General features: G+C 36.9%; 1 protein-coding gene across 1 annotated transcript in view; it reads right to left on the bottom strand.

Annotated features, from left to right (window-relative positions):
* CHST9 (carbohydrate sulfotransferase 9) overlaps nucleotides 1–21,180 on the bottom strand; it is a 272,481-nt gene extending 251,301 nt beyond the window's left edge. The window contains exon 1 of the mRNA XM_031003596.3: nucleotides 20,954–21,180. The gene's annotated coding sequence lies outside the window, so the exon portion shown is untranslated. The remainder of the gene's footprint in view (nucleotides 1–20,953) is intronic.
* Nucleotides 21,181–22,520: the final 1,340 nt, after the last annotated feature.

Raw genomic sequence — 22,520 nt, forward strand, 5'->3', positions numbered from 1 at the left:
AAGAATGTGGGAACAAAACAAAACAAAACAAAGTAAAACCAAAAAGTTAAAATAACTATATGTCACAGCCTCAGAAAGATAAGAGAAAATATTGGTTCCACCAAAAAAGGAAAGGCCCTATGTTTAATAAAAAGACAAGAAATCAGAAAAAAAAAACGCTTTTGCAAATGAAAAATATAACCAAGTGAAAAACATATGAGTTGGAAGATAAGTTAAGGTGATTCTTAGAAAGTAAACAAAAAGAAAAAAAAAGATGGAAAATTGAAGAGGAAAAAAAGCCAGGAAATTGGATTAATTTAAGAGATTCAACGTCTAAGTAATAGGAATTTCAGACGGTTAGAAGTGAGAAAACAAAATGAAGAAGACCATTAATGATATAATTCAAGAAAATTTCAGGGAACTGAAAAACATGAGTTTCTAGATCTAAAGAGATCACTCTGAGTACTTAGCAAAATGGATAAAAAAATAAATACACCTTGGGACATTGTCTTGACATTTCAGAACACTGGTAATAAAGAAAAGGTTCTATATATGTTGTCAGAGAAAAACAAACAGATCACATGAGGAGGATCAAGAATCAAAATTGTGTTAGACTTGTCAGTAGCAACACTGGAATCTAGAATAAGGCAATGGAGCAAGAATACCTTCAAAATTCTCAAGGAAAACAATTATCACTTAAAATTGTATTAAATGCTACCAAATTCTATCAATGTGTCAATCGAGGTTGTGTGTGTAAAATAAACATTTTCAGACAAGTTCTCAAAATATCTACCTCTCGGAAAGATACCAGAGGACATAACAAGGCAAGGGAGTTAGATGAGCGGAAGAAATGGGATGCAGAAACCTGATCTGAAAAAGGAGAGAGAGAAAAGAAAATTTTGATTGGTTGGTAGGATAACAGCTGTGTAACAGGTGTAGAGAGCAAGCATTTCAAATTGGAGCAGAACAGATGCTTGGGAGACTGTTTGGAAAGATAAAACTGGCAGACAAGATGGTTTGTCTTAAAATCTAGACAGAATATTTAGACAATGATGAAGAGCTTGCTTGGATAAGTGATACAAACTTAGAACTTTGAGCAAATGAAAGAGTAAGAAGCTATTAACTTCAGGGAAAATAGAAAATGCAGAAAAGGAAAAAATTAGATGAAGCTGCACAGCTAAATCGTGGATAACATTTACATTGTCATAATAATGAAAGCACTGACTCTAAACAAAATGGCATCACTATAATGGAAGAATAGGGGGGTTGGAAGGACCAGGACATACATGTATGGTTGAATGAAGAAGGAAAAATGACTAAATCCTCTCATCCCATGGTGGGAAGTCAGTAGATAAAGCCTAAAACTAAAATATCAAGTTCCAATATAGATATTGTTGAGAGACAAAAGTAAGCACCAAATATAAAAGTTCACATGACTCATAACCAGCAGAGCCAGAATCCAAACATAGGCTTGTCTGTCTCCAAATTACATTGTTTCTGTGTCCCCTGCTAATAAAACTTCCGTAGTGATGCCAAAATTATGAAATGTATCAAAAATTTCTTTTAAAGGAGCTAATTTTTTATTAGTTACAAAAGGGGTTGATTAAATAAATGATAACCTAAGTAACTTAGTGCTACTATCTTAAGAAAACATTGTATTTTCTAACACTGGCAAATAGTTTTTCATCATTAACCAACATCTAAGTGCTTACAAAAGTGGACATCCACACTGAAATACCACAGCCACATAGAACTTCCTGTTTTAACGGCTACAAGTTCTTGCTATCACAAAATGTATCTTCTGAATTCCTGACCCCTTTGTGACATTTTACCTGCAGACTATTTTGAAAGGCTTCACAATCCTGGCTTCCACAGTGGTGATCATTGCTTTTTCAACCTTTAACAATCTCATCCCTTTCTCTTTCTTCTGTCTTGGAGTTCTACCCTTCTTTCTCTTCTCTGCTTAGTCCTCCAAAAAATGACCTAATTTCTCAAACAGGAAATCTCAATCTGTATTTCCAGTTCCAATAACTCATCTGTTCTGGTCTCATATTTGTCAATGCCTACTAGAAATTTTCATTTGTATATTCCACCATTTCTCACACTTCTTAATTTGTCCAAATTTCTTATGATCACAAACAAGGCTCTTCCTGATCTAGCTGTTGATCACTTCGTTAATTTTATCATTCATACCTGTCCCTCAAATTCTACTCTCCAGCAAAACTAAACTATTAAAATTCTTAAGAACTATCTGCATTCTTTTTTTGTCTCTGGACACATGAACACTCTCTCCTTTCTTTTTAAGATCCTCCACCAACCTTGGGTTGATCTCTGTTCTTTAGAACTCATCTTTGAAGTGATGCTCACAGAATCCTCCATGCCAAGGACAGTGCCTTAGACATAGTGAGTGGAACAGAAATATTTATTGAATGAAAAAACAAAAAGACTCTTGGGTAGATGATCTATCTCTAGATAGTCTCTTCAGTTCAACAGAAATAATGGTGCTTCATTAATCTTTCTTAAACATTGCTTTTTAACTATTTTTCATTTGCCTATGTAGGGGAGGAAAAAATTTTCCCTCTACTGTTTTAGGGTTTTTTGCTTTTTCAGATGGACCTAATAATTAAATTGGCCTAAGACAGATCAACAGGAGAAAAACATACACATTTATTTCATATAAGTTTTATGTGGCACAGGAGCCTTCATATGGAAATGAAGACCCGAAGATGCAGTCAGTGATGAACATATGTACTGAATTAGACAAAGAGTAGGAAATTAGGAAAATGTGACACAGCAAAGGAGCTAGGGGTAGAGTCCTTAATTCAGTGGAGAAATGACTAGGAGCATAAGGATTAGTCTAAGTTTGTTTGCACAGATTTTCCTGGGCCTCAACTTCTGTTCTTGATGATAGTAAGAGTGACGCATTCCTTCTGGTAAAGGGAGGACATCTTTCTCTTAGGAATTTCATCTCCTGCTTTGGAGAAACAGAAGAAAGGTCAGGGTGATTTTTTGCACCTGCTGCTTTTCAGATGCTTTTAACTCACCATAGTCAATTTGCCAGAGTGGCTTATTTTTAACTCTTCACCTAAAAAGCCATCAAGATCCTTATTTAAAGTGGAAAACTCTTACGTCTGCCTTTCTAGGTTCTTCATAAGTTGGTCACTATACCTCTGCAACCTAATGTCCAACTGCCTCTTCTGGTGTACTGACTCCTGGGCCCTCCATGCCCATCTCCATATCCATCAATTTGTTTTTGCTCTCCACTACATCTGTCATAGAACTTTCTTCTTTTCTGATTCTCAGTCCTAAAACAAATGGCTCAAGGCTGATGTCCCCAGAAAGTCTTCCTGGAGTTACTCTAGCATACTCTGATGATAACAGCAATACTTTAGTTGTCATTCATCAAATATATTTTCAGGACCTATTATTACACAGGCAGTGTTTAGGTATTGAGATACAAAGGTGAGCAGGAGAAAAGAAAGAAGTTACAACAAATTGAACATAGGATTATAAAGTGTGACAAGTGCTAAAATCAAGTGGTAAGGTAGAGAATATTGGGTAAAGGGCACAGGAGACCTCTTTGGACATTTTGGTCAGAGGAAGTATCTTTAAGAAGGTGATATCTAAGCTGCAATCTGAAGTATGGGAAGGATCTAATCATGTGCAAAGTTGTAGTGAAGGAAGAGAGGTTTCCAAATAGTGAATCCCCTATCAAAATGCTCTGAAACAGAAAAGAACTTAACACATCCTAAGAACTGAAATAAGACAGTATGGCTGGAGCTTAATGAATGAAAGCAAAGTGGTCTAGAATGAGCTTAGAAAGATAGGCAAAAAGCCTATCAAGGCCTTGAAGGCAATTCTAAAGGGAAACAGATAGGCATTGAATGGTTATAATCAGAGGAGTGAAAAGATATACCTTTTTTTTTTTTTTTTTTTTTTGAGACGGAGTCTTGCTCTGTCGCGCAGGCTGGAGTGCAGTGGCGCGATCTCGGCTCACTGCAAGCTCCGCCTCCCGGGTTCACGCCATTCTCCGGCCTCGGCCTCTCGAGTAGCTGGGACTACAGGTGCCCGCCACCACGCCCGGCTAATTTTTTGTATTTTTAGTAGAGACGGGGTTTCACTGTGTTAGCCAGGATGGTCTCGATCCCCTGACCTCGTGATCTGCCCGCCTCAGCCTCCCAAAGTGCTGGGATTACAAGCGTGAGCCACCGCGCCCAGCCTATACCTATGTTTTATGATCATTCCTGTTGCTGTAGGAGGAATACACTGAGAGACAAAGAAGCTAATTAGGAAGGAGGCTGTTTCAATCTACAAATACAGATAATGCTGATGACCTGGCCAGGGTAATACCACTAGAGATAAAAAGAAGTGACAGAATTTGAAATTATTTTCTGAGATGACATTTATGATACAGGGAAATTTTTGAAGGAGTAAATCAAGAGTTCAGTTTTGATCTTGTTGAATTTTAGATATTAATGAGAAAACCAAGTAAGAGGTATCACATAGGGAGTTGAATATGTAAGACAAGGTCTCTGTGGTAGAGAATTACGAGAGAAACCTCAATAGTCCTCTATAATCCCCTCCTCTTGAATGCAAACAAGACCTGTAATTCACTTCTAATGAATAGCACATGAAAAAAGGTAAAGAAATTTTACAGAAATAATTAATGTTCTTAATAAGTTGACTTTGAGTCAATGTAAAGGGAGATTACCCTGGGTGAGGCTGACCTCATCAGTTTAGCCCGTTCAAAGAGGGTCCAGGACTTCCCTGAAGTTAGAAATGATCTCCTGCTGGCCTTGAAGAAGCAAAAAACTACATCTTGAACTTCCTATGGAGAGGGGTGTCCTCTAGGAGTTGAAGGCGTCAGTCCTATAGCTGCAAAACACAGAATTCTGCCCACAAGTTCAAGCTTGGAAGATGACTCTGAGTTTCAGATGAGAATGAAACCCAGTCAACAGCTTGACTGTAGGCTTGTGATATTCTCAGCAGAGAGTCCACTTAAGTTGTTCCCATACTCTTAACTCATAGAAACTGACATGATATATGTATGTTGTTTCAAGCTGCTAAATTTACAGTAATTTATCACACAGCAATAGAAAACTAATACAAGCTCACAGGAGAGGTCTAGGCTGAATACATAAATTTAGAAGTCATAAGCATATAGATGATCACTACACTTTGATTACAAAATTAAATTTACTAGAAATATAATTCTAAACTTATATGCACCTAATAGCATTGCATCAAAAAATACAAGGCAAAAATTGATAGAACTATAAGAAATGGCTAAATCCATCGTCAGCATTTTTTAAATATACTTCTTTCAGTATTTGATAGAACATTCAGACAAAATTAGCAAGAAAATAAGAATATTTGAATAACAGACTTAAAAACTTTATGTAATGGACACACATAGTACACTATTTCCAAAATGTATAAAACATATATTCTTCTTTTTTTTTTTTTTTTTTTTGTGACAGAGTCTCACTCATTGCCCAGGCTGGAGTGTGCAGTGGCACGATCTCGGCTCACTGCAAGCTCCGCCTCCCAGGTTCACACCATTCTCCTGCCTCAGCCTCCCGAGCAGCTGGGACTACAGGCACCCACCACCATGCCGGCTAATTTTTTTTGTACTTTTAGTAGAGATGGGGTTTCACCGTGTTAGCCAGGATGGTCTCGATCTCCTAATGTCGTGATCCTTCCGCCTCGGCCTCCCAAAGTGCTGGGATTACAGGCGTGAGCCACCGCACCCAGCCAGAAAATATATATTCTTTTAAGCAGCAAGAAGCAAAACCAAGCCAAGCAACATATATCAGCAGTATGAGTCCATTTTTATAAAAGTCAAAGACAGGCAAAACTAGACAAGATTTGCTTGAGGCAGGTACATATGCAAAACAGGAGAATCCTTAACACCAAAATCAGGAGGCTGGTTACCTCTTGAAGAGAGAGAATGAGAGGAGAACACAGAAGGTATGCTGAGACAATGCTAAATTCCCTTTTATTTTCCTTATTCTATTTCCCCTTACAATAGGTGGGATATGAGCAGAAGTCATACACACATCTTCATGGCCTGGTCCCTTAAAACATCCTATAAGATTCTCACATTATCTCTCTTTCTTTCATCTGCAGAGGAACCAGGGGATGACTTGAGGTGGTGAAAGGTGGCAGAACTGCCAAATGGAAGTAACCTAGGTCCCTGAATGACTTCATGGAGCAGAATTTCTCCATTGATCCTCACGGAATTGTGTCATGAATGTGAAACAGGCATTTATTGTATTAAATGCCTGAGATATTTGGTTGGTCAAATCTCCCCTGATTAAGCAGTTAATCTCCCCTGACAAAAGTAGGACACTTCAAAGATACTGGAAAAATTCTTTCCCTTGAGTGTGATAGTGAATACATGGATATTTATCTTTTATTATTCTTTAAATTGTCAATATATGTAATTTTACTTTAAACATTAAATAAAATATTTAATGCAAAAAAGTGGCAACTAGAACTCTGAAACTTCTGCTATTGATGAAGTAAAGGCTTTTTTACTCTGCCTCTTTTTTGGAAAAAAAGAAAACAAAAATACAAAGTATAAAAACCACTAACTGTCAAGCATACCTGCTAAATTGTGTAAAATCTAGAGGGAGAAGAGAACAAGAATCGACACATCTACCTTCAAACCTTGAGCTTAATATAGATTTTTGTACAAATAATATTAGTCCCAAAAGGCTGTCCAGCAAATCTTACTGGAACAGTGGTATATAAATAGGTTATCAAGAAGGTGTATGTTTTCCTACTGAAACTCAGAATAATTGGGGACATCAGGCTGAAGAAAATAGCACACTCTCCTACCGTTTTTATTAGCTATGTAGTGGTCTCCCAGATGAGGGTACTGTGGGAGAAAACAGAAAAAAAGGCCGTGACTACAAAATCACAACACAGTGTTAGGGGCTTTGCATGTTTCCAACTTGAGGGTAAGTGAAATAAACTTGGTGACAGAGGATATTCTAAACAAGACCCACACTGGAGCTGTAGGCTCCCCATGTACAACACCTCCTGCCATTCCACATCATTAGTCCCCTTCAAGAATGGAAAACAATCAAAAAATGGCTTATGAACTAGAGGCGCAGGCAAGAGGAAAGGGTGGGCATGGGGAGGACATGGATTAGGCACAAAAGAATGCAGGAGGTAGCATTACATGAGTCCTCCTAGAAGAAACTCCTTGATCATGAAATCTATTTATTCACAAAATAAACTAAAATAAAGAGAGACGAGTGAAAAGACTGGTTTTGTGCACTGACTACATTTAAATATGAAAATATGAAACATAATATAATAAAAATGTAACCAAAATCTAAAATGAGGAAAGGAAATTGAAAGATTCTATATTTCATTTTTATTTTCTTAGTATACGGTAAAACTGACTTGGTGGGGAGCGTACAGTCCTATAAAGTATTGTAAATGTACAAGGTTCATAAAGAGAACGTGGTTGTTTTACATTTTATTTTACCACGAAAGTGTTTTTTCTAAACTGGTCAGTAAATACCACAAAAGGCAAAACAAAAAACAAAACAGTTAATCATTGAGTTCTACATGCAATATCAGGAATACTTCTCAGGTAATGATTAGGTATTTATTTATTTCCAATAATTATGATTTTCAGTGTAATTTTGCTTACTTCTGAAGATAGGTTTTATAGTTCTACTTTGCTATTTCTTCTGTGATTGCAATGTTTTAATACATGCACAAATAAAACAGCTTCACTCTCCATTGTTTTACTTGTCCTTTCTGAGACTTTAGGTAAAATGACCTATTAAATACCATGAATGAAAAATGGTTATGTACTTGGTCTAGAGGTCTGCATTCTGTTTGCAGGGAATTCAAATATACTTATAATATCTAGAATTATTCCCCAAGGCACAGTCTTTTACATGGATTTATTATCAAAAGTTTCCATTTGTGCAAAGTCTTATTATGATATTTGTATATTCAATAAACTTAGAGTACAAATAGCTTCCAGCTAATAATTACCTACACAAATTGCTTACATAGCTGTTTTCTTTTAATGTCAAATTCTGTATGGAAGTCCACCTTTCATACTGCTATAAATTCAAACAACTTTTAACTTATGTTATTCATGGTCTTGGAACTTTTAAAAAATATCTGAAATAAAAATGTATTAACAGTTTAATAAGATAACTAAATGTGATTTTACCCAGTTTTCTTGGGTGTTGAAATTCTTAGTGGTATGAGTGTCCTTTGTCTTACCACTGATATAAATATGAGTAGCATGGGAGTGGGAGGGGGATAGGGGTATAAGAGCAAAGCTGTTACATTATTACCTTTATTTTAAGATAATCAGTACTTCTTAAGAACATGCTCCATCTCCACAACAATTTGTTACTATTTTCTTCTTATTAAAACAATATCAAGTTTAAACTGATTACTAATATTTGTCTTAGTATAAGCTGAAGATGAACTGCAATTTTCCTAATAAGGAGATTCCATCATAGTGAATTTTAACCTCAAGATAGTGTAGGCTGGCAGTATCAACAGACCAGTTCTTTCTGACTTTTTCAGAAACTCGAAACTCTCCCTCTTTGCTATTATTTATAATAATTTATCAACTTACTATATGAAATATGAGGGGAAATAACTATCCATATTCTTATCTTTGGTTTATTATATTGTACATTAAGATACATGATACATTGTATGTTAAGATATAAGAAGAGCTACATGTTTTCTTTTTATCATATACCAAAAGGCACCACTCTACTTGCTCTGATTAAGTTACCATACATATCTGAATGAGCCCTAAATATTATCTTAGCACCATGCAAAGTATTCCTACAGGGACCTGATTAGAAATATTATATCATATGCTTTTACAGTATAAGGAATATTTTAAACATTTATTTTGAAGTTAAAATTTTCCTGAAGAAATAAATTTTTATTTACAAATTTGTAAATATTTTTATTTAACCTCATTTGCTTTGTCCCTCTCATAGAACCTGTACTTGATGGATATTTGTTGACTAAATCGAGAGCTTTGTCTTTTGATAATTGTATACCTGTGTTATTAGGCTGTAAGTATCTGCTTCTAATATATTAGCACTAACAGTGCTTGCCAGTCTTCCTGAAGTTGCAGAGTTGAGAATCACACAGGATTCTAAATCTCACTGTAGCCCTGGCCAGATCTATTCTACACTGAAACTGCATTCTGCTAGGTTGTAGACATTTTAGTGAAAATCATCAGTAATCTCATACTTTGTTTTGTAGGCGAGCACCAATGTTTAGGAAAGACATGGAAGAATAAAACACATATTGCCATAGATGACTCATTTCCCTTTAAAATTTCTCATGTCGAAAAGTTCTCATATATAACTGGAAAAATGAAAAAAATTATTTTATCTAATACATACTGATATTATCATGTTATGTATTGTCTCCTACATTGCCTGAAACATATTCTTCTAAGGATAATTTTTTCTTTAGTGCTTATATATAAATTATGGAATTATTATAGAATGTTGAATTAAGATATTTAGATAATTTAGAGAAGACACTCTGTTAATTAAACAACTTTCAAACATTTAAGCTCACTTCAAGATATAAAAATTATTTTATCCTTTGGATAGCTAACAAAATCATAGGATATTTTTTCTAATTTTTATTTTGAAAAATGTCTAGCCTACAGAAATTAGCAATATAACAAGTGGCATATAATCTCTTTATCTAGATGTAAAAATTATTAACATTTTGCCATAATTATTTGCCTATTTCTCCCTTTCTTACACTTAAAACATTTCTTTTTGCTGAACCATTTGAAAGTTGCAGATATGAGATTTCACTTCTAAATACTTTCAAATATATCCTCTCCCTAAAGACACATTCTTCTATATAACCCCAATACGATGATCACACTCAAGAAATTGAACGGGGATGTAATACTGTTATATGAGCTATAGCCCAAATTCACATTCCTTCCATTGTTCCAATATTATCCTTTATAGATTTTTTTTCATCCAGAATCTAATCAAGAAGGATGGATGTCTTGCAATTAGTTGCCAGGTCTCCTAGTCTCCTTTAATCCTGAACAATATTTCAGGCTTTTTTTGTTAATCACACTGACATTTTTGAAGTGTCCAGGTTAGTTGTAGTGAAGAAAATCTACCAGTTTAGATTTGTCTGATCGTTTGTTTCCTCGTGATTAGACTCAGGTTAAACATTTTTAGCAGAATACTTCAGAAGAGACTTTTGTGTCATTCTTCATGTATCATAAAAAAATACATGATTTCAGTTTGTACTACTTCTAGTGATGTCAAGTCTGATCATTTGATTAGCTGGTATCTGTCAGACACCAACCATAAAGGGATGTCCCCCCTTTTCAATTAATAAGCAATCTGTAGGGTGACATGTAGAGATAATGTGAATTTCCTGTCCCCATCAACCATTCACCCAATGGCAGATGACTTTTTTATTATTCTTGTTATGGTGGTTGCCAAAATGTGGCTCTACTATTTCTTTTTCATTATCAGCTTGTATTCTTCAGTGAAACAGAGCCTTTCCTTCTCTCCACCCAATCTGTGCATTCACACACTCTGGGTTCATGGATACTTTTCTTAGTCAATGTGCTCTAATCCATTGCATACATTATTACTCTTCATGTACAAAAGATCCCAAATTTGGCCAGGGAGAGTCTTTTAAATCTGGCTATGTCCTTCTGATGTGCCCTCATTTGTTTTGGAGCAATTCCTTGCTTTCTGGGACAAAATGTTCAAGAGTTTCCCCTAAACTAGCTGAAACAAGAAGGCTTTAAATAAAAACAGTGCTAACCCAACTCAGTTTTAATGCAGCATTTTGAATTTAGTCACGAATGTTAGCATAGTATCTAAAACATAGTAAGTGCCCATCAGTATGATATAGGTCTTCCTTAACTATTTTATACCTTGTTTGAATCTTTTGTGCAATTCTTAAAAATATAAACCTTTAATTTATAACATAGACTTTTATACTACTTTTTCAATTTCACCTATTTTTTTCTCATTTTAATTTTTGTTCTCCTTTATCTTCCTTATTTTCATATGGGGGCCATATGAATAGGTAACTTTCAGAGGATTTTTGTTTTCTTCAATATGGTAAAATCTTAGACCACTTCTTAATGCTGGAATGTATACAAACAGCAGAGCATAAAACCCCCATAAAGTGAAGTCTTTTAAAATTCCTGAAATTATCAAGGGATTCCACATGTCAGAGGAAGTAATATAAAGGCATGCCTGGGCATTTATTTATTTTGGGGGGTGTAAGAAATTCAACAGACCTGCCCTACTTTCTAAATAAATGTAGCACCACCCAAACCACATCTAAATTATGGAGAGGAAAGAGAAATAGAACGAGGAGTATGATATTTGGAGAGGTCACAAAGAAAAAAGTGGGGCATCATAGCTTACAAAGTTTCTTTTATTTACTTATTTGTGTATTTTTTATTAGAATGTGAGGGTGGATACATGTGTGTGTTTGCATATGGTACATGTGTATAACTTTGTACATGTGGAGTTAGAGATGTTCACTCAACATTTATTCAACAAATATTTATTATACTTCCTCTCTGAAGCAGGCGTTGTGGTATTTGTTAGGAATACAAGGACCATCAAAACCAGATGGATCCCTATCTTAGTGGTTAATTAAATAATTATACAAATAAATGTGAATTTGCAACTCTTCTAAGCACAATGGATACAGATACATAAATGTGTATATACTTATATGTATTTTATAAAGGGATTTAATTCAATTCAGGGGTAAGAGATGGTTCATTTGAGGAAGTGACATTTGAGTTGATATTTTCAAAGTGTTAACTAAGAGTTAACTAGAGAATTCTTGAGTTTGTGTTTTTAGGGGATGGGGGGATGGGAGAGAGCTGCAATGTTAAGGCAGCTTGAAGAAAGCCAGCCAGCTGAAGCTGAGGGAAGAATGGGAGCATCTAAAGAGATAAAAGTGGAAGAGGCTGTCCTTGCTGGGCTACAAAAATCAGGTGCTGAGTTTTGGTCTTTATCTTAAGCAAAGCAATGGTAATTCATTTAAGTGTTATCCGTGGTTGGAAGGTGATAGTTATCATATTTGCATTTTGAATGCAAATATAATACCTGGTATCCCATTGGAGGATGAATTTGGGGGTGGGGAACAATGCCAGGAGATCAGTCATGGAGACATTGTTGTTTTCTACACAAAGGATGGTGAATGCTTACACTTGTGTGACGGCAGAGGCAGATTTTTGTAATTAATTTTGGAGGTCAAAATCAAAGCCTTGGTAATGGAATTGAAGGAGAAGTAATGTCAAGATTAAAACCAGATTGGACTATGGGAACCCTGCACCCTTGAGGCGAGATGAGCGGAGATCAGGAGTTTGATTTTGACATGTTTCATTTGATGTTTCTTTAAGATAGACAAGAAGAAATGCCAGGTGTATGAGCTGTATCTACAAGTGGGCAATGTGGAGGGACTTTCTGAGCTGCGATTATGTTTTATAGACTGTTCTTCATTAAATATATATCAATAATCTCAAGGCATTCTTACTGGTTAGTACTTGGTATATGTATGTTGAGAAACCCCAAGGTGAATCAAAGGTCTGAGGTATTAGATGAATAAGCTCTGGTACCTGGGATTTCAGTGATTTTCAAATTCATTTCTATTCTAAATGCTGTTCTAATTCCCTGATCTGCAAAATCTGAAAAAATGACTTTGCTAGACTTTTAGCAAGTAGCAAGTGGTGTATTTATAGGCTGAAGTTACAAAAGTGATCATGCAAGAGGAGGATTAGTATTTAAATTATTTAACAATCAGCACAATTTGGACTCCAGCTACAAATAACCAGTAAGACTATACCAGTGCATCTAGCTGAATGCCAGCCCTGCTGGAGTAATAAAATCTCATTCTCTGATAATAAAAATTCCTAATTGAAAATAGAGTGCAAATGTTAGAAGGTAAAAGGGTGTTGATAGTTACTGCTTTTTGTCCAAAAAATGTCACTAACACCTAAGCATTTTTTTTAATAACTTGAGAAATCGATCTTTTGGGGAAAAAAATTACCCTCCTTCTAATCGACTGTTCAAAGAATCCTGTAAAAAAACTAAATTAATTTAGATGATAATTTCTTTAAAACTGTGCCTATTTAATTTTAAAATGTATTCATTAAAGTATATAATCAACATCACTATTTTACCTAAATCCTTACAGACTATATTTGCTTAAAGTAAGCTGGACCTATAGGTCACCACTTTAATTCCATCTGTGAAAAGAAAAAAATAAAGAAAGAAAACAATAGAAATGACCGCAAAACTAAGTGGAATTTTGGGCTTCTTGGTACTGAAATTAATGGAAAAGTAAGTATCGTTTCTTCATTTGAATTGACGGTGTCATCTTATTTGGTTTTCCCATTTTCACATAAATCTAACAGAGCCTTCTGAAATTTCTTTTACCACATTAGCTGGGTATATTTTTCCTTTTCTTAACCATATTCTTTAGTGTTATAGAGTTCAGTTTAGGGTAGCATTGAAGTACTATAGTAAAAGGAGGCACTCTGAACAATGGGAGTGGAATGTGCCATATCTGTTTACTCTGACAAAGAAGGTTTTCTCTTGTATAGCAGAGTTAACAGTACAAAGAGGAAGGAGGGTTTTACTTTCACAATCTTTCCGTCTATTCGATACAAAAATAAAAAGCAGAGTAAAAGGCAGATATTCCAATAAAATTTCACTGCCTATATAGATCTTTGTGCTGTTCAAATGAAAGAAACACCTTATTTTCCTTATCGCCTCCCCAATCCAACAACTTCAATTTCATCTTCTCTGAATCCCCATTGCACCACTATACTTGCATTAGAAATTGTAACAAAAGGAGACCGAATAAAGTTAGGGGTCAGTCTGAGGTTGAATGTTGGGCCATTCAACAGACCAAGAAGCTTCCAGTAAGAATGAACAATACACAGAAAACAATCACAGATCAAATTGTGTTCTGTACAATTGCTGCATCCTCTTTGTCGGAAAAGCTGCCTCTCTTGATTTGGTAAAACGTGTCCTTCTATGTAGAGAATTTTGTGATTGTGTCAAAGCAATTGGTTATTCACATACATACACACCACACACATATTATTGACTTCAATCTCAAGTGCTGCGCTTACATTAAAAAGCTTCTTTCTTTAAAAAGAATAAGATATACAATGGTCTAAAAACATGTAATGTGGACCCTGACTGGGAAGAAATCTAAGAAAAAATATCTCACAATTTGATAAATTCAAGATGGTGTAGCTAACACTCAAATTACATTTCATATCAACTCTTCATTTTCAAGAGCAGATCTTAAGTTACAGTCCAGTAGACAGAAGTAAGAAAGTTTGAATTTCACTCTCAATTTCCTCCTTGCTTCTGGGATCCTACACCCTCCTGTATGTTGTATATATGAGTAATCTTCAAAACCCTCTAATCTCTCTGCAAATACTGTATATTGCACAAAGAGAAGAGATGTTGGTGTGCTTTTAGGATGTCAAGAGTGCACAGGTTAAATACCTCTGAAACAGACAAAACTGACCACACCCCTTACCCTCAACTTCTAATATGCTAGCACAGGATTCATCTACCACAAACAATATAACAAAATTCTAATACAGCAGTTTATTTGGGTTGGAAATAGCTCTTGGGCTTTTACTATAAGCATACTTCATAGCACGTAGTTTTGTGGTATAAATTCCAGTATTGGACTAGTGCAGTTCTTTTTTGCATAAGCATGTTTCAAGGGCATTAAAAATATAAGCCTTAATAATACCTCCTTTCCTGTTTTTTCAAAGCCTAAAATTATGTGTGTATACATATATGCTTTCATAAATATGCACATATATACATATACATACATGCATACATGTGTGTGATAATGTCTCTCTCTCTCTCTCTCTCTCTATATATATATATATGAAAACTTTCAGTGCTTTATGGAGATATACATTTAAGCAGTTAAGGCCTAAGACAACTAAAATATTACCCAGCATGTACTTCAGTTTGTCACCACTTATTGTCACCCAAAAAAGATAGATTCCTAAGAGAAATAAGGACCAGAAGAAGTGAATTTTTACCAAGGTGACAGCGACAGAAAAAGATTAGAACATGACCTGCTTGAGGGCAGTGAAGTCTGTGGTTCTGGTCCATTAGAGCCAGTGTATCAGTGAACAAATGGGATGGTCCTACTTAAAAGAAGTAAAGATAGATAGGTAGGGGCATGAAAAATAATCCATGCCTACATAAAAATCTTGGTTATCTAGCTCTATGGCTCTCATAATGGCAAGTGACACACCTACAGAATATTTTAGGTAGGACTGGGTATGTTCAGGGTTGTCACAAATTATTGGTGGTGGTAGTGGTGGTGTGCTATTGGCTTTTAGTGTATATGGGGGAGGCAGCCCAATTTAATGAAGAGTTTTTCTAAAAATATTCCATATAAAGTTTATGTGTCCTATTTAGCTAAATGTTATGCATATCAAACTGTAGAATCTGGTACATAATTATAATTAAGAATTTTATTTACATTCCCACCAAAAGCCGAGCAATTTACAAAAATAGTTTAGTTATTTCATGTACTCTATCTTCTAACTCTAGACTTGATAGACTATAATGTTGATAGAAATGAAACTTAAGACCAACTCAGCACCAAATCTGTAATTTTTATCGTCAAGTATTTTACTTATTGACAATACGGTGAGTAACCTGCATCTCTTGAAATAGAATTCACATTAGTAACAACATGGAAATGTTCCAGAAAGTACTTTTGGGATTTTAGTGGAAGTATATCAATGGTATTTACTCTCTCATTTGCAAAATATCATACTTTAAAATTTTCTCCACTCCAAGAGTCTACATTTGACTTGGCAAATTTTCCCTATACCATTAACTTTCTTCTTCCGGTTTTCATCTACAAATAAGTCTGGGTTGTTAGTATCTCAACACTAGTTTAAGTCTACCCTCATTCTTTCACTTTCGTGCACTTCTTGCACGGGATGTCTTCTAATGTTTTATTTGCCTTAAATTCAAATTTATTCATCATATATTCATACAAGCGCTGACTTTACTATGTGTCTAGTGAAGTTATCCCTGAGCGTTAGTAGTGAAATACACATTACTTTTATTTTATTAGTTTTTAAAAATTACAACTATATTCTGTAATTATTTATAAATGACTTTTGAGGATAATAAGGGGGTAACAAAATATTTGTTTTTAAAAAAGAGGACAGAGTCTGAGAGGGTCAAGGATCACAGTCTGGTCCACGATGACTACTCAATGCGTGAAAGAAGACAGCAAATCACAAGCCTTCTACATTTACCTCTGTACTGCTTCATTCTGTGACTATCACATATTAGTTGATACTGTGATGGCCAGAAAGAGTTAACACCCCTACCTAACTAATCTAACTTTCTAAGAGGTAGCTGGATGAGGAGTCAGGAGACCAGGTTTCTAGTTTCTGCTCTGCCACTACCAGTGTGACGTTTAGCAGTTCATCATGATCACTGTAGGTCCCCATTATTTCTGCAACTGTAAAATGAGGACACAGGAATAAATTACTTTTAAGATTCTTTCCAGCTCTATTAAAAAATGCATAATCTTGATCCTAAGACTTAGGCATTGATAAGAAGAAACAGATTCCTTTAATAAATGTATATAAAATTTATCCTGTGGGTCTCAATTATGTTTCCAACCACAATATTTCTTTTAAAATATTCAGTCTAGTCAAGTCTTTAAAAGATTCCATGCCTTATAAAAAATGAAAATGTTTCCTTAAAAAAAAAGCATCCCTACACTTTATGTAGTGAGCACATTTATGATGAGAACATAGTCTCTATTCTGAAGGGTACATCTACTTTTCTATCACCATTCTCCTTACTTCTATAAAAGTTACAGTTTGGCTGTGAATATTTGAAATAAAAATGATCTTATCTGCTTTTCCCATCATATATTTTTGGCAGTTCTAACCTTCCACACAGAGGTTTTCTAAATTCTAACAGTCCACAGAACTAACAATTCAACAAAATCTATGTCCAACTAAAAACTGACTATAAACAAGATGTTTAATGCTATGGTATGAATCAGCTTCTTGCTCAAGTAACTCATCTACAACCAATTTTGCCCTAGAGCTTTTGAAAAACACAATAGAAATCTGTTAAATTGGCAGTCTTGCTGAACTTCAACTATTTTATCTAGCTTGGTCCACTGTAACAATAATTGAGAGGTTCTCTTTGATGAAATGTGTTTTTGATTTGGAGCATAGGTACAGAGATGAAATGGACCAAACCCCTTATTTAGATGGCTTCTTGCTATTCCTTCTCTTGGAAAGGACATATTAATATACAAGGCCTAGGAATGCCATTTAACGCCAAAGACATACATATGCTTTAGGAAAACACTTAAAAATGCAGTGTATTAATAGTAAGATGCATACATTAACACATTCTTATTTGATTTTCAGGAGCAACTATTATCACTTCTTAAAATATATTAACCACCTCTGTTACATGTAAAGTGGGATTGAATTTCTCAGACTTTGACTATAAGACTTTTATTTTTGCTGGGAACATATCTAATCCTTAACACATATTCATTAAACAGGTATACAATCAAGTCTTGCTTATCTTTCTTTGAATTACATATGATTTCCTGCAAAGTTTTCATACCAGATTTGCTTACTTCTGCCACCCAGCTCATTTCTGGGCAGTCTGCCCATCTTCCCCACCTCCCCACAAATGGGTTTTGGTGTTTGAGGTATGAAAGCTCATTTAAAAATTAACCTAAACACAAGAAAATAATTAGAAAGGCAACTTGCCCACAATAACAATGAAAATCTTTTTTAAACCAAACATGCAATACATTCCAAAGACAAACACAAATGACTTTTTAAATAACCATGATTTTACATTATCTTTGCCTCTATTTTTCTCATTAACATGAATAATTCAGAGTATTTACTATACATGGTGAAACGGTTTCTCCTCAATAATTCATTTTTAGTATACAGAAAAATAAGATGTAACATGTTCTTATGTAATATCCAAAGGTTTTAATTAGACTATATTTTTAAAGGCAACTTTACTTTCAAAATTATCTGTAGTTTGGGTTTATTCTGTCCAAAGCCATTCTTCTAAGTTAGGAGGATCTTAACGCTTTCAGGGAAAAGAGCAGTATAGAACAGTGTAGCTGGTGATAATGGCCCACTTTTTCTTGGTTCCTGATAATCTTCAAGTACATATCAATTATTTGCAAAGTGTGAAAAAGATCATCACTCTCTTTTTCCTCAAAAAATATGAAAATGCTTTGGGACATTGCACCCATATTTGAGTGAAAAGAATTTTCCTAATGTGCTGGCTAGGCTAAAGGAACAAAGGATGTATTATGTAACTTAATTTTGAATGATAAAATACCGTAATATTGAAGTACTAATTAGAGCAAACACCCCTAAATGGGAAACCTTTCTTGGATAGGGAACTGAATATCTCAAATCTTGCTTTATTGATGACATCAACCAAACAAAGAGTGTGAATCTATCTGCTGATTACATCCCAACTCATCCAGATTCCCAAATACAAATATAAAGAACACTATACAGGTAAACAAGTTATTCATATCCTATCTCACATCCTATGCTATTCATATGCAATACTGATGTGGGAAACAATGTGTATTTCTTAGGTTTACTGAATTTGGAATTTGTAAGAGTAAGTTAGTCTCTTATTTTGTAAATTCTTCCTTGGAAGATGTTACACTCTCCTGGAAGCCATACTAAGTTTCTGAAGTCACAGGGCTTTTTAATGCACTTCTTCAGAGTATCAAATGCTACCCTTGTGACCAGGAAGAAAGGAAAAGAAGGTCATCAGGAGGGCCCTGCAGCTGCACTAATTTCTAGCTTCTCTCTGTTAACAAAAAGGTGGGGGGTGGGGGGAAAGCAATCAGATTTTTACTGGAGTATACACCAGCCTTGGCCAAGTGCTTTGAAACTTTTAGAATGTCTTCTTTCATTGAAAATAAAAGAAGCAGAGCTTATGGTGTAATAAGCCAAACACAACAGTTACTGAACTTGAGTCAACATTGGATACCATTACAGCTTTCAGGATAGTCATGGGAATGTATGAAATGAGTAAGTACGTTTTGATACCTGTGAAAATAAAACATTGTGCTGTAAGTGAGTGGGAGAGAACAGATGGTTGGTAATGATTTAAAACATTTATGTTTTTGGACTATCACCAAGCCTCTGTATTAAAAAATATGGTGTTTAGTTAGTACATACCAACATCTATATGCAAGGTGCTCGTTTTCTGGAGGACGGTACTGTAATGAAGGGGATAAAAACCAAATGAGGTAAGAGGAACATTCCTCTCGTTTTCTGGGGGCATTCAGTGTGTGCTATTTCTTATTGACTATATGCAATCTAAATGTTTTCCATATGATGAGAGGATTTTAATTTTTCCTCAATTACTAGTCAGCTGTAAGTGCCTAGGAATCATATTGTTTGATCGTATGGTGTAGAATTGTAATATTGTTGTGTAAATTTGATTCACTTTGATTGAAGCTCTTACACCCTTTGAGCAATAATAAAAAGTGGTAGTTCAGGGTGCTGTTGCCCATGAAAAACAATAGCATTCACCTTATCCTCACGTTGGTTGGCAGGCATATGGTGTTATGATTAGGTACTGGAATTAACAGGTGCCAGCCAACTGAAGCAGAAGACAGATAAATACTAAATATGGTCACAATGCATTTGGGTGTGTATATGTGAGTTGAAAAGAGGCCCCTGTCCTTCAAACTGAGAGGAATAATAACAATGTAAATAAAATTGTACAAAGATAGATTAATGCAATTCTGAGGTTAAAGCGAAGAAAAATAAACATTGGTAATACTCTCAATTATCAGAAAAACTGCAAAAAGGGAGTCCTGTTAAGCATCCACGGCGTTTTGATTTGGATCTGATAGCATAATAGGGAGAAAAAAGTCACACACACACACATTGTGTATTATTCACTTGCCATCGCTTTCAAAACGCTGGGGATTATTCAGGCACAGTATGTTTGTGGGAGGGAGCTGGGGGTGGACCGCAGAGAGAGAGAAAGGAGGAAGGCCTGCAGCTCTAGACTTAGCACCTGTGAACTTAGTTGGAAATAACTCCTGACAGACATCAACCATAACACCTTCTAACAGAAACATGCTGATAGGCAGGATGTTCAAATGGGGCAGAAGAGGGAGCAGGTAACCCTGTGAAAGTAACAGCAGCAGAAACAAACACACCATTCCTTCTCCCCCCAACCCACTTGCAGCCCCTCCTCAGATCGCCCCTCCCAACCCCTCTGCTCTGGCCACGATCGCACCTGGCCTCCCGGTCCCCCTAACTTCCCTCCCACCTCGCCCGCAGCCTGCGCCTGAGCCTGAGCCAGGTCCCGGAGTTTGAGACTGACGCAAAGGAGGCACCCCCGCAGCAGAGATGCTCGTCTTTCTGCCACACACCCTGGAGGACCGGACAGACTGGCAGCAGAAACTAAAGACTGTTCCTGCCGTCCTCTTTCCAACCTCTGCATGCCCCAAGCGGGGTCTGACCCCGGAATCCTGGAGTCCAGGGTGCCCCGCCGGGGCGCAGGAAGGAAGCTCAGGTAGCTGACAAGTTCAGGCGGCCGTCTTTCTCCAGCGCCCCCTCAAAGTCAGGATCCCCTCCTGCTCCCGCCCCCAACCTCCCGTCATCCGTCCACTGAAGTGAAGGGAAGTGGGTTGGAATACTGGAGGTAGGGGAGATAGAAAAAGGAAGAAGCCTCCCGCATCTCCAGCGGCGAAGCACCTGGAAAGGTGAGGGCGCACGTCCCCGCCCACCAGAGCCCGCTCCCGGCGCGGGTACCCAGCAGCGCGCCATCATCTCTGCCCCTCCAGTGCCCCCCAGCCCCAACCCCAGCCCCAGCGCGGTTACCTCGCGGGCCGCTGCCCGGCGCTTGCAGGTGCTGCTGTTCCAGGAGCGCAGCTTCGGAGGAAACTTCCCCGCGCTCCGGGGCAAACTCCCGCGCACTCCTGGCAGCCGTGAGGTGGCTGAGAGCGGAGCGCCGCGCCGGGAGCGGGGACAGCTCGGAGTCGGACGCTCACCCTGGCCCTGGCCCTCCCGCGTCCGGCCCGGCTGGGGCTGCGGCGCCGCCTCCGCGCCCGCTCCCGCCCGCGCCCCCGCCCCCGCCCGCCCGGGCAGCTCCGCCTCCCTCTTTTTCTCTCCCTCGCCCCCGCTGCCCGCCCTGCCTTCTCCCGCTCTGCCTTTGTGGCTCTCTCGTCCCCTCTTTCCTCTGACTTTCTGGCCTCGCCTCCGCTGGCGACTCGCCCTCCCAGCCCCGCGTGCCAGGGCTCAGGTGCCACCCCATGCCCAGTCGAGGAAGTGATTACCCTCGCAGTTCTTTCCCAATTCGCCCTCTCCTCTCCCCTGCGCTGGGGTCTTCTCCTAGCTTTTCTAGAAACCCAGTTCTGAGGAACACGTCCATAGGTTAGAAGGCTGTCGCAAACGTTAACTCCAAAGTCAAAATGTGTTTTGCTTTACAGACAGGAGGTGATGTTCGTTTGTTTGTTTGTTTTAATACATCAATTATAATAGATCAATAAAGTGCTTGTTGTAAGTACAGCTAAGTTCAGCAGCAGGTTTGTGTAAGCCAGGGCTCCCTCAAAATGAGGATAGTACCCATTTATAATGTTCAAGACCTAGGAGATTTCTCAGGCCACGCATTTCAAAATCGAACAAGCTGAAGTTGGCGGTTTTAAAGGGCTTTGCAAAGACCAACACTAGAATAACATTTTTAAATCATTAAAGGAAACACCAGGCTTTGGGAGGCCCAGGCGGGAGGATCACTTGAAGCTAGGAGTAAAAGGCTGCAGTGAGCTCTGATCCTGCCACTGCCCTCCAGCCTGGGCAACAGAGCAAGACCTTGTCTTGAAAGAAAGAAAGACAGAGAAAAGAAAAAATAAAAATGGTTCATTAAGGTTTAAAAATTAGTTCTAAACATTATTCTAGCAACAATTTGACCAAACTAGGGCAAATAAAAATAAATGAATCCTTGATTGCTTATTTTGCATTCAGATGATTTCTATAAATTAACAAAGAAAAACTCAACTATTTTTTTAAAAGCATTAACTAGTTAAACCTACCTTATTATGACATTAGAATTTTGTTGTTGCTTTTGCTGAAACTGAAATATTAGCCTTATGCACTTCCAGTAGGTCTTATTCTTAATGGTTTAGTAATAACACATCTGGTAGTAGTGAACTTTGGTTCCTTGAAGAATTACCGTTATAGGACTTGTTTGCCTGATGCAGGTTTCTTTTTAAACAGAACCTGATTTATTATTCTGTCACAAGTGTTTTATTTTCATGCATTTTTAAAAATTGGGGTAAAAACCACATTTTTATCATTTTTAATGTACAGTTCAGTAGTGTTAACATACAGTCACATTGCTTTAAAATAGATCTTCAGAATTTCTTCATCTTGCAAACCTGAAACTTTATCC

The sequence above is a fragment of the Gorilla gorilla genome, chromosome 17, assembly GCF_029281585.2.
Source record: "Gorilla gorilla gorilla isolate KB3781 chromosome 17, NHGRI_mGorGor1-v2.1_pri, whole genome shotgun sequence".
NCBI classification, from domain to species: domain Eukaryota; kingdom Metazoa; phylum Chordata; class Mammalia; order Primates; family Hominidae; genus Gorilla; species Gorilla gorilla.